Raw genomic sequence first — 13,342 nt, 5'->3', positions numbered from 1 at the left:
AGCTCCGGGTTCATTTCAATGTGATCATTGAGGCACTATGCAGAGATTATGCATTTATTGTATTTTTTTCATGAATACATGAATGAATAATAAGTTCAACAAACAAGAGTTTCCTACTGGGAATGTCAAACAAATCATTCTGCAAAGTGCTCTGAATTTCAATCAATCACTCTCCATAACATTTGTCCCGCTGAGGTCTTCAGCTTCAGCAGAGTCAGCACTTGGAAACGATACAAACAGTCTTGGTAGGAGACGCAGGGTGCAAGAGTGCAGAAGACAGAGCACCATTAGGCGGTCCTGTCCTTCTCACCCCCGCAGGGCTTCCGTGTCAAAGCCCCTACTGGTTGCTTCTGTACTGGTGGAGATCGAGGGCATTGGTGAATCATATTCCTGTAGTCTTGCTTCAATCACACCCCTGCTGTTACCCATAAGATGGAATCCAGAAGCTTTGGTGGATGGCTGAGGGAAAGGAGGAGAAAGTGTCCACTTCAGGTGAATGGACAAGACAGAGAAACACCAGAAAACAGGGATTGCAAAGTTGTAACACTTTCAAGACCTGGATGATCTGTGAGATTGGGTTACTGAGTGCGAAGACACCATGCAAGATTTGTTAGAGAACATGGAGTCTTTATTTTAGAAATTATCACTTAAGGTTCTGAAGTTGGATTTTGGTGCCTCTGTCTTAGGGAATCTTTATTTTCATCTTAGAGAGTTCAATACCGTCATTATGGGGGCCTTGCTTTATACTGAAGTGGGGAAGGGGAGGCTTAAAGAAGAGAGCAATTCTTTATTTGGAATTGTTTGTCCAAAGGTAGTTTTAGGACACACGACTCTTTAGATGGAGCTGTTTCCTCTTTCTGTCTTTTTGCCTACATTACTACCTGTAGCAAATCCTCCTGCCAAAGCTGAGATCCTCCTGGGCGGGGGTGCCAGTTTGGGGTAGAGTTCCTCGAGCTTGAGGCAGCATGCTCAGGCTGGAGAAACTCACCCAGGCATCAGGGAAGCTCACTGTCCAGCCCTAGCAAATCAATGACTACCAACAAATTTTGAGTGAATTCCAAAGGCTGTGATAATCAGATTTCTACTTCAGTATAAATGTTTGTCTTAGCTCCCCCCAGCCAATTAAACGTTACTAAACAACACAATTGCTTATGTTTTATTTATGGCCTCTGAAATAAGAATCTTATTCTTACTAACTCTTATTAGACCCCTCTGCCTACAGTACCCATCCCATACCTGTGTGGGTGAGGCGTTGCTTATAAGTTTTCATAGACAATGGAGTCCCAAGCACAGTGATTACTGAAAAAAGTTGTTTCCCTTCTTCTCTTCCTATTCTTTGACATTCATTGTAAAAACAAACACCACCAGTTGCAAATCTATCGTTTTCCTAACAAAGATGCCTTCCCCACTAGGAATCTGATATGAATAGATACTCTGATTCGTTGCATCTTCTGGAGAGGAAAGTGACTGGATAAAATGTGACAAGCATTTCAACCTCCAGGGCAAGTCCTGGATTATTCATTTGGGGTCAGGGATTGTTTCCAATTGAAACAGGCTTTCAAATTCCTACAATGGGCTGATTGTCCTGACTGGCTGTGTGATATGAAATAAATGACATCACCATTGTAAGCTTCAGTTTTCTCATCTGTAAAATGCAGAAGCTGAACAGATTTGTTCCAAGGAAACTTTTGATAACATAGCATAGCTTTTAGAGCACAGAGTCTGGAGCTAGATTGCTCGAGGTTCAAGTTCTTGAAACTGTTACTTAACCTCTTCCCGCTCGGAGTCCTCATCTGTGAAAAGGTGGTTGTAAGGATCGAATGAGTCGGTATGTATAAAGTCCTCTGCTATCACAGGGTAAATTCTGCACATGTAAGCTATTATTATTCTGATTCTGACTTCCTTGGCTTTAACAATAATAACACAATATCTACTGCTTATTGAGTGGTTAAAATTTTACTGCCACGAATGGGCTAAATATTATTTACATTATCTTGTGAAAATATCACAATAAACCTACGAGGAACGGACCATAATTACCTCCATTTTACAAATGAGGAAAATGAGGCTGGGGGCTAAGTTAGTTATCCAAGGTCTCACTGTTAGTTACGAACTGGACGGGACTCCAAACCCAGCTTTGTATGCCTACCCTCCTGCCAACATCAGTTCTTTCTACTCCATCTCTCTTGGGCTCTGTTGGACCCACTCTTCAAGGTTTGCTGGAAGACAAAGGCCGAAGGAGTGAGGAGGAAGGCGCCTTTGCAGCCTCTGCTTAGCTTGACGTCAGACTCTGAAAAACACTCTCTGTGGAATTGATTTCCACCAGTTTCATTGCTGACTTTGGCACTTTGTTTCACATTTAGTCAGTGTTTATCTAAACGAGTTCCGGCTCCTTTCTTCCTCCGCACTAATCCATAATGACCTCCGACTTCTGAGTAAATCACGGGTTCAATTTGCCGGTGTGGCTGCAATCGTCTTCTTTCCCTCTTGTTGCCTTTAGTGTACGGTCTATCTTTACAACCTGCTTTTCTTCTCTACTCCTTCCTCCTCACTGGCTCTCTTCCTTCGTAGGAATAAAAGGCAAAAGCAGGTAACTCTGCTTACATTGTGCCTTCAGAATTTCCCGTGGCCCCACTGTGAGTGTATGTCTAGTGGGAGAAGGAGACAGGGAGACTACACTTCCTTTCTGTAGATTACCCACCAGAAATATGCTCGATGCTTGTGAGAGGTTTTTGTGGTAGGTGAGAACTTACCCATTTCTTACCTGGGAGTCCAAGGAGGCCCTGAATGCTGGTAAATAAGAGATGAAACTGTGGTATATTTCTCTAGATCCTCTCAAGCCATTTATTTCCACCAAGTCTTTGAAGTCAGAATTGGATGTCCTGAGGAGAGTGCCTTACCCTCTCTGAGGAACAGGGAGTTGGTGCTGCTTCAGTGGGAGGCAAGTGTATTTAGAGAGTTGATTTACAAAGGCAGACACACTCTCCATTACTGATTATAGTGCTAATTTTAAATAAAATTCTGCATTCAATGCTTTATCAGCTCTAATCCTCTGCAATACTTTTAATTGTTTACCATAAGATTGTGAATAGGAAAGCAGTCAGCAGCTAGAAAGAACATCAGCTTATCTAAACTGGGTTTACCTGTGAATGTCTGCATGAAGTAGGCAAAGGAGTCTAATATTCCACTCTCCTGTCCTGGCCACACAGTGAGGGAGAAGAAAGCGGAGCAGATTCCTATCTCACTGTGCAGTTCTTCCTCCCGTTATTCCTTTAGTAATTGATAGTCAGTGAGGTCCACGTGTGTTTAATATTCATGGGGATGTGTATACATCAATATAGTGAGAACTAACAGACCTGACGCTTTATTGGGAAATGGGGCTTTTGGACATTCTGAACATGTTTCTTCCTTTAGAAAGAGAGGAAAACATCTAACACCTTGTGACCCCGCACAAATGTAAAGGTGAGATGCAGTGGGATTTTACTCCCAAAGTTTAGAAATTATGAAAACACAGGTCATTATCAAACAATATAGACATAAGAAAGCCTTTGTATAAACCTCTCTTTATATCTATGGAACGTATTTTTGTTCTGTTGCAGTTTGCTGAGTAGATACTCGCTGCTGCCGCTATTGTCTCTATACTTCTGGTTTTGTCTCCTCTGTCTCACTTGTCTTAAAGGTCCATACTCTCCTTAGAGGTAAAATAACCCATGCTAATTGCACATCTAAATGTTCTTTCTGAAGTGTCTATGCACATACACTGTCATCAGAAGTCTTTCCTTTAGTATCTGTATCTTTCAAAATGTCCTCACGCTCAGATCCTCATTCCTTCCTCTCTGTTGGTTTCACCACTTAAATGTCCTCCGGCCTCTCAAACCCAGCATACTCAAAGTAAAATTCATTACCTGTTTCCTTTTCTTGCTACAGAACCCACTCCTCCCACCATGTTCTCTCAGTTAATAGCTTCATCATTGTTTTCAATTGCCCCACTAGAAACTTTGGAGTTATTCACAACTCTTTTTTCTTTCCCTCATCACTCCCTCCCTCTCATAAATAGCTCCCCTCCTCGCCCCCACATCCCTACCAGTTCTATCTGTGCCACTTCTACCACTTCAGGTTCTTATCATCTCTTCACTGGACAACTTCAATGTCCTCCTGACGGGATACCCTTTGTTCAGCTGCTTCTTTCTTTCTTTTTTTCCTTTGGTGAGGAAGATTTGCCCTGAGCTAACATCTGTTGCCAATCTTTCTCTTTTTTTGCTTTGAGGAAGATTAGCCCTGAACTAACATCTTTGCCACTTTTCCTGTGCTTTGTATCTGGGATGCCTCCACAGCATGGCTGATGAGTGGCATCCGTCTGTACCCAGGATCCAAACCCATGAACCTAAGCTGCTGAAGGGGAGTGGGCAGAACTTTAACCACTTGGCCATGGGGCCGGCCCCCCAGCTTCTTCTTTCTTAAACCTATGCTTCCAATCATAGACAGACAAATAGTTCTAAAATTAAGTTCTCATGTCATTCCTATTTCCAAACACTTGAGTTGGCTCCCCATTGCCTGAGACCAAACTTCTAAAGAAAGTACACGGCTCTTCTCATGCTAGGTTATCTTCCCAGCATATCCACCATGTATCTTGCACTACTGAACAAACTGCTTACTGTTCTTTAAAATTACCATGAAATTTTATATATCTTTGCTATTTTTTTGCTTAAAATGCTCTTTCAGTTATACATAGGGAAACTGAAGCAAAGAAACTGTGTTTGTTTTGTCCAGGGTTCAATCCCAAGAACCCAGCACAGTGGCCAGCACAGACTGAACACACACAGGAAAGTTGATTTACCCTAGGACGCACAAATTCTGGCAAAAAGAGCGAGTGTTTGGATCTGTTGACTCTCAGCTGTATGGTTTCTGTTCCAAAATATTTGACGATTTGGGTACTTGAGGAAACAAGTTTCCCGAGCGGTGTCAAGGAAATCCATTGGTTTTTACTTGCTTAGCCCTGCGACTTTATACAATATATATCAAGAGCAAGTTGATATTTTCGGTGGGCTACAGGAAAGAAATACAGGCAGTACATTGGGTTTGAGTCTTCTCTTTGGTTCTAACATCATAAACATAACTGAATCAGTGCTTCTCAAAATTTAATGTCCATATAAATCACCTAGAGATCTTGTTAAACTATAGATTCTGCCTTAACAGGTCCAGTGGAATCTGAGATTCTGCATTTCTAGCATGTTCCCAGGTGATGGGCACAGTGCCGATCCCTGGACACACTTTAAGGAGCAAGGAACTAGATGATTATACACACACCACTCAGGTTAACTAGCATTTTTCTCTTTCATGAAGAAATTAGGTGAATTAAAAAAATTCTCTTCACTATATCCCATGATATTCTACAGAAATAAAAACTTGATTATTATAACAATATTCAGAACAAATTATCTCAACGTCATACTATATCAATCAAACCCTGGTAGAGATAGATGATAAGCACAATGGGGATGGGAATCAATGTTCATCTACGACAACTCTCCTTTTGGATCTTATTTCAAGGAGTTTTCTAAACTGCCAACTCTCCATGTCAAGACTATGATTATTGATCAATATTTCTTTCAGGAACTCTTCAGGATAACTAATCTGAAGGTGTATCAAAACTGTTCTGCAGCTGCACTGTGAAGACATTTATAACTGCACTTTAATGGACGCTTGGTTCTTTCCGATTCCCCATGTGTCTGAATCCAATAGCTACTCCATCAGGGTTGATGCCGTCTACCACTACTTGACCTGCTATGTTCAAAGTGGTTAAACTCAGATCTGGAATCTCACTGTTGCCTTGTAGACTTTGTTTTTAAAGAACCCAGAGTGTGACTGACCATATATGATGTCAAAAAGAAACATAGCAGCTGCCACTGGTTAGTGAAAACTTGGGCCTACACTGCCACTCCCTTTGGGCAGTGCCTCTGTTGTGTAAGCTGATCAGTGACTCATTACCGATGAGTAATACTAAATTTGGTTTGTGTAGCTGTTGCATTGTGTTGGTGAATAAGGTGAATAAGGTGGGTACGTATTTTAGTCATATAATCTCTATACCCCAAGGTTTAATGATTATTTTTAGGAAACTGACAATAAAAGACAGCATGGCTAGTAAATAGCTTGGTTCATAAATATATTTCTATGTATTACATTTAATCTATTTAAAAATGTCTTATTGAAAGTTAAAATAGGGTAATTTCCACTATAATTGGATCAATGGAAGAGTGGGAATTTACTGAGCCAGGAAAGGAACTAGAGTGATTGATTTGGGAGCAGAGTTCTTTTATATGTCTGGTTAATGACAGCGCTTAGAACTTTATGAACAATGCTGGAAATTGAATTATTGAATTTGATGGTTGGGGAATGATTTTGAAACTTAGTAATAAGTCCTCTACAGACTTATAAGGGATTCCCAATTTCTGCAATGTGTAGAAGATCAGGCATTTCTATGATTGGCATAAAAATGGTCTGTTTTGGTAATATTTTAAAAATAAGCTTTCTTCTCCTGCCCCCAATTCAAACTGGAGGCTTTCTAGCATCATTGTTTGAGAGTGTTCAGTTGGAACACACTGAGTTCCTATTATAATTCTGGTTTTGAGGGAATGTTCTAGGCTAGAGCTGTGTTTGCCTTGAAATGAAAAAGATCATGTTCAGTAGGAAGAGTTATTGCACTGTTTTAATTTACTAAGAATCTGTCTAGATGTTTGACATTTCAGTATTAAGAAAGTTCCCAAGGTTCTGTTGGGAAAAAAAGCGCATGTTGAGTGATTGGCCAGATTTCCTTCAAGTTGATATTTTATATCTGGGTATATGTCTGGAAGTTCACTTGAGTGATTGAGTTTAACACATTTCAGGGGTGGTGGAGTCCAGGGGAGAGGGGAGGCCCTTCTCTGTTACGCCCGGAGGAGATGGGCTATAGAGGGAGGAGGGGTGGAAATTACATCCTGTTGATGTGTGCAGTTGGGAACCACATATTCTGCTTTAATTTCCAGGCTTTTCCCTTTGCCTTCCAGTCAAGGCTGATGGCAGAGGGGAGGAGGCTTTGGCACGAGTTCAGTGTGTTTCTGTAAGCACTCTAGAGGAAGAACAAAACATCCTCTTTAAGGCGTTCTCTGTGGAGCCCATTGCAGGATTAAACACTTTTAGCCTCTGTTATGACTTTCATGGAGCCATGTCTGTTTTTCTATTGAGGTCAACATCTCCTTCTGTTCCCCAGTGAATCCAAGGGAAGTGTGAGTCATTGTCAATGCAGTTGCACTGGGAATGGAACTGTGGTGTTGCACTGTCAGACTCCAGGGTTGGGTGTTTCTGCAGATGATGTGCTGGACAGCAGAAGAGCCTATACAGATTTAAAAATATATATGTGTTTTGAGTAAATATGAGCTAATTAGGATAGCTTTAATTTGGGGCCTTGCCTGAGAACCGGGAGACCTGGAACTCTGCCATAATGAACTTTGTAATCTTGGGCAAGCAACTTAACATTTCACGGTTTCAATTTTTCCGTTTAAAAGTGAGACAACATGATCTCTAAGCTCTCTTTTGGCAAGATGGTTTCATAATTTTCCTTTAATTTACCGCAAAGACTGCTGGGCCAGAAAATTCTCTGAAAGCTTGTTTTTAACATAAGATCAATCTGATGAATATCACCAATGTAAAAAATAAATCATTAACAGGTGCATATGGTATTTGTAATGTTATTTGTTACTTAAATGCTAATCTTCGCTAAATTGCTTGATCATTTGGTATGTAACATGCTGTAAATATATTACATACTGTATTTGTATTTTATATTTGGAAGTGCCATCGAGCATTGCATATGGTTGTTCTGAATTTGTTAATAATATTCCCTGTGCATTCCATATGGGAACAGCCGTGCAATCCTTATATGGTAAAATCCCTTTTGCTTTCATATAGAGTGTAATTAATGTTTTTGTAGAATCAATGTACGTGTGTTTCATAGCCTTACACTTTCCCAAATTATGCTTTTAAGATGGAAATGGTGATTAGAGCAGTTCTGATATAATAAAAGGGCTAACTATATTTATTTATTTTTTTAAGTAACTAATTGACTCTAAGGAGTACTATTTTCCAGAGGAAAATCTGTAATAATGTTGTTAACGTTCAGAAATGTTTTTGGTTAGCAAAATCACCTGTATTTAGCTTGTATGCTGTTTAATCTTAGTTAAATATGACTCTTCAAATCTTACTTCAACTCTTCAAATCTCTTATTTTGATAAGAGAAATTTTTATAATTGTGAACATAGTTCTTCACATATTTTCCATATTAATACCATATATATTGTGAAGGCTTAAAAAAGATTAAAGATTGATAATAATTCTTGTCCTTTGACTTATGTGCTTTAATTTATGTGGAATGTACTAGGAAGTGCTCGATTTTGTGTGAGAAAGCTTCAATTTGCATTGTTATGAATTAGCTATGGAGTGGTCTCATTTTCAAAGAGATATGCAGGACATATGCTTGCACATTCTGTTAACAGCTAGTGATCCAGGGAGAAAAACATTTCCATGAGAAGAGTGAGCTGTGTAATGAAAAGGACCCTAATAATCCATAGACTGTTAAAAACATTCCAGATCATCCACGTTGATGAGAAGCATTTTGAAATGTTTTAAATCAGAAATTTTCTCTTTGCTGTTGATCACTGTATTTGGTTAATGAACTAACAAATTCATCCAGGTTTTCTTTCGTAATATCCTCCGCTGTTCTGAAAAGCATGTTTATTTAAGACAAAGAGGTCCTTCTCCATGGCTGTCGGGTAAAGCGTGTACTGCGTGTGCTCTGCTGTTCCATTCATTTTCCTGACTCATCTTCAGGTTCAAAAAATTGCACGTTTGTTTGGATGTTTGAAAAAACCTTCCAGTATTTTTTGTCGTATGTCTGAAATGGTTCATATTAAAGCTTTCATAATACCCTTCAGTTTCTGTGTTAAATTGATGTTTAAATTGGAAAGAAAGTGGGAACTTTGGCAGTTTAGATAATTCACTTCATCTGGTGGCCAGCTATGTTAACAATCACATCATATGCCAGCACTTAGAGGAGATGAAAGGAGCCCTCAGGGCACTGAAGCTGCATTTTAGGAGTGGAGGGAAAATACAGTTAGAGTTCTTTGTTTCATCATTTTGTTCTATAAAATGGTAAATTATTTTGACCGGAATTTTAGAGTGTTAAAAGAACAATTTAGAGGTTATGTGGTGGCTTAGCTGTGGAGGCTGAATGCAGATTGTTGATCAGTATGCTGGACGGAAAGTGTTGAGCCCCATGTCAGCAAATGATGTCTTTTATTCCCTGCGTATTGAGTGCTGTGAGGAAATGGTGATATTGTTAGCATATGAATAACATCAAAGCCCGACACTGGAAGATAAACCTCCATCTTCTGAAATAGAGTGCACAGCCTCCCTCATGCAGTGAAGTGCCTCTCTTTCTAACAGTGTGCTCCGTCCAACCCCAGAGCAGTTTCTTCCAGAACAGGCAAGTTGATATTCAGCCCTGGGTTACTGGTGCATGACTGCACATTCCATCACTTAGGAGAAAACATTTTCACATCAGATTGCCTTTCTACATGAAGGGTAGGAAGGCTATTAGTTTTTTATTTTTTTTAAGTTTGTTGGGGAGTAGAAGCGACATTTTCTTTAGAGGTCTCACAAGATGCTCACAATTTTTATTATTATTTGTCCTGAAAATGAGAGACTGATCTAAGCAGTTGACAAGAAATAGGGTGGATAACTGCCTCTTCATCTCTGAATGCAGACATGACTCTTTTCTCTGCCAGTGGACTCTTCAATCAATACTGACATGCTGGCCAGACACAATTTAAAAATAATGCATTGGTCCCATTCTTCTCTTCTGTGCGTATTATTGGAGCGTGATAAGTAGTTCTCTTCAAGCCCCTTCTCTTTCCACCTGTCCTGATGATCAGCAAATGCTGCTGCTACTCAAAAAGGAATTTTAGTTCAGCAGCAGAATTACTGGGGCTTTTAAGAGCGCCAGCTACGTCAAATAGGTCCTGAGATGATAAAATGTATGACAGCCCATAACAGAGCAAGTAATCCCAGATGCCTTGGATGTTTAGTCTATTAGCTCATGGGGACATGTAAGGAATAGTCAGTTTCTATTAATGTCCAATTTATTATTGGCCAAGATGCTTAGGATATGATGTTACTAGTCGTTTTCTATAACAACCTTATTTATAGAGGAAGTCCTTTTCTGAAAGGTACATGGCTAGAACTTCATTTCTGAGCTCATATGTTGTACTGACCAAAAACGTCTGTCAAAACTTAGATCAATGTTATGAGCTATATTTTCATTTTCATTACTCTTGGAATCCTTTTTTTTTTTTTTTAAATTCGTGTTGCCAGCTGTTATATTAACATTCAGTAGTTTAGGTTAGCTGAATTCCAGCCTATGGTTTAGAAATAAGCAGAGTGTAACGTTGACATGATTGATTCCCACTTACTTACTTTCTCTTGCGTGTTTAAAGACATATCTGTGTACAATAGCAAAGAAGCAACACATCTGCTTTGAAAAGAGTTGAATGTACTCTTGATGGAGAGCTGTTTTATAGTCATTGTAATAGAATACCTTTTCTTACTTTTTGTCTCTCACGCAGTTCACCAAGTGATTTTTCTCATATTCTCACTGAGTGATATACATTGAGAAAGTGAATCTTGGTGAGTCAAGCTTGTCTGATTTGTTAGATTCTGGATAGCTTCCAAATGGGAGGTTGGAATCAAAAGAACGAACACAAAGGCTTCCAGGACATGTTAGGAATACCAAGTACTATCTCCAGATTTTCTAATTAGTTTTCAAGACAAATGCTCAGGAAATTACAATAATGTACCTGATTCAGCTCAAATTTTAAAAATTGTGGATTTCAATAAGAATTAGTATTCTTGCTTTTAGGTAATTCTATTTTAGACTTCAGCTTATTTAGTTTTTGTATTTTAAGTCTCAGATCTTTCTCTTTTTTTAACCCATGTATTGATCAGCAAATGTTCATTGTTCTGAACTGGATTTTCCTCTCTGAAAAAGAGCCAGCTTCATGTATAACTGTTCAAGGAGGGTGAAAAGACACCATGCTTAATTCAATAATAGATAGGTTTATGTGCATGGCAGAGCATAAGAGCCTGCTTGTCACTCTTCCTATTATTTTTTCATAATATCCCTTGATAATAATTTACATATTTTAAAGAAAAAACTTTATGCAGAGCACAGGAGGGCAGAGGTTGGAAGGAACCAAGTGATTTCACTGATAAAAAGAATAGTCTTACTTAATGATCTCAGAGTTGGATGAACTGATGGTTTTATATGTCAGGAATTTCAAGGCATGTAAATTACTCTAAAGTTATTCCAGCTATCCTGATTGTTTGGGATAGCTATGAAATATCACACACAATCATTAATCCCCAAGCTGGCAAAAAGGATGATTAGAGTGGCCTGTAAAAACAAGAAATATCATACTAGCAGATTAAAAGAAATCACTTGGCGTAGTATTGTTTTGAGACTAAATAGGGTATAGGAACATGTCACCAGTGCAGTTTAAAGCATCTGACTCCCATTTCTGTGCACAATGATTCAATAAGGTCATATTTCTGTCCTGGAATCAGAACTCTAGTGATTTGATAATCTGCCAGCAAGTCTAGTGACTAATTTTGGAGTCTGATTAAGCTTTGAAAGCACCTCTATATGTTTCATCCTATGAATATTTCTGATAATCTAAATTCCCCAAACCCACTCTTCTCATTAACTATGCAAGCATTCTTTCTTTTTCCTCTTATTTATTTTTTTTTTTGAGGAAGATTAGCCCTGAGCTAACATCCACCGCCAATCCTCCTCTTTTTGCTGAGGAAGATTGGCCCTGAGTTAACATCCACACCCACTTTCCTCTATTTTTATATGGGGGACATCTACCACAGCATGGCTTGATAAGTGGCACATAGGTCTGCACCTGGGATCCGAACCAGTGAACCCCGAGCCGCCAAAGTAGAGCGTGTGAACCCAACTGCTGCGCCACCAGGCTGGCCCCAAGAATTCTTTTTTAAGGTCACAGAGAAATTTCAAATTTTTAATTATGAACCTCAAAAAGTCAGAGAGAGATTGAGAGACAGATGTATATATGTATATTTAAATAGAGAGAGAAAGAGAGAGAGAGGTAATGCGTGTGTAACGTGTGTGCCTGCAGAGATGGGCAGGATATAGTTCAATAATAATTTTCAAGCCACTTTCAAAGCATATTTTTATTCAAATGTCTGCTGAGTTATTTCCAGTTCTCTTATAAAGCATTTTCTTTTGATTTCTATGAAACAGTGATATTTAGCAAAGACTTAAGGATATTTTATGTCAAAGCAAGATAGCAGCCTGTGAGGTGGTGTACTACAATTCTTTAGGGGCAGCTCTTTTATTTACCTCAGCATTTTAAAAATTAGCTGGACGTATTTTTTCCCCTCTATTCAAATTATATACTAATTGGTCAAATGAAATATTGGGGGAGTTAATGATCAAGAAAACAGTACAGAAATCTCTGTGTACTTAAGTAAATATTTTAATGTTATGTTTAAGGCTTGAAAATATACTAACATGATTTAAAAGATGTATCATCAATTAAGTAGAAATTTTCCTTTGTAATAGGGAAACAAACTTTCAAGTACTGAAGAAATGCTTTATAATGAAAATTATTTTTCTCTATTAAATAACTAGGATGGGCTTGAGCATGGAGACGCTCAAATAGATTTTAGTGAATGAAAACCGGTCATCATTCATTCACTTTAATAAACATTTATTGTGGGTGGCAGGTTAGAGCTTAGGACAAGGTATGAAATGGCCAGCAGAGCATTGATGAAGGTGAGAAATGATAAAGGCTTGAATGATGATGGGGGCAGAGGAGCCGAGAAGTAGAGGACTTGGAGAGTTATCTAGGAGGAAGAGTAGCATGTAATGCAAACTACAGAAGCACCAACCCTGATCAGCTGGGATGTCAGAAACACTTGTCTGAGACATGTCCCCTGGCTATTTGTGAGGCCAAGATATTACTCCACATGTGCTCAAGAAGAGGCTCCTTGGGTCTTTGCCTAGGCCAACTCACCATGCTATCACATTGCCCCTCTGTAATCAGTATCTCTTGGGAAATCACTATTCCACTGAGCACAGAGGTTGTTTGCCAGTGTCTACCACCTTCTGGTATCGAAGAGGTGAAACTGTTGGGCAAAGAAATCTTCTTTGCCCAAAGTAGGGCACAGGTATTTTCCTAATTCCCCATGGTTCAAAAGTCTTAATTAAGTTATTAAAATAATGCATATT

General features: G+C 39.0%; 1 long non-coding RNA gene across 1 annotated transcript; it reads left to right on the top strand.

The window, feature by feature from the left end:
- Positions 1-1,663: 1,663 nt before the first annotated feature.
- Positions 1,664-8,964, top strand: LOC138917308 (uncharacterized). The gene is made up of 3 exons (XR_011425118.1): positions 1,664-1,828; positions 5,614-6,053; positions 7,023-8,964. It is a non-coding gene; the product is annotated as an uncharacterized lncRNA (long non-coding RNA).
- Positions 8,965-13,342: the final 4,378 nt, after the last annotated feature.

This window comes from Equus caballus, chromosome 14 (genome assembly GCF_041296265.1).
Source record: "Equus caballus isolate H_3958 breed thoroughbred chromosome 14, TB-T2T, whole genome shotgun sequence".
In the NCBI taxonomy this organism is placed as follows: domain Eukaryota; kingdom Metazoa; phylum Chordata; class Mammalia; order Perissodactyla; family Equidae; genus Equus; species Equus caballus.
Note: the sequence above shows the minus strand (reverse complement) of the source record. Positions and strands in the feature narration are given on the sequence as shown.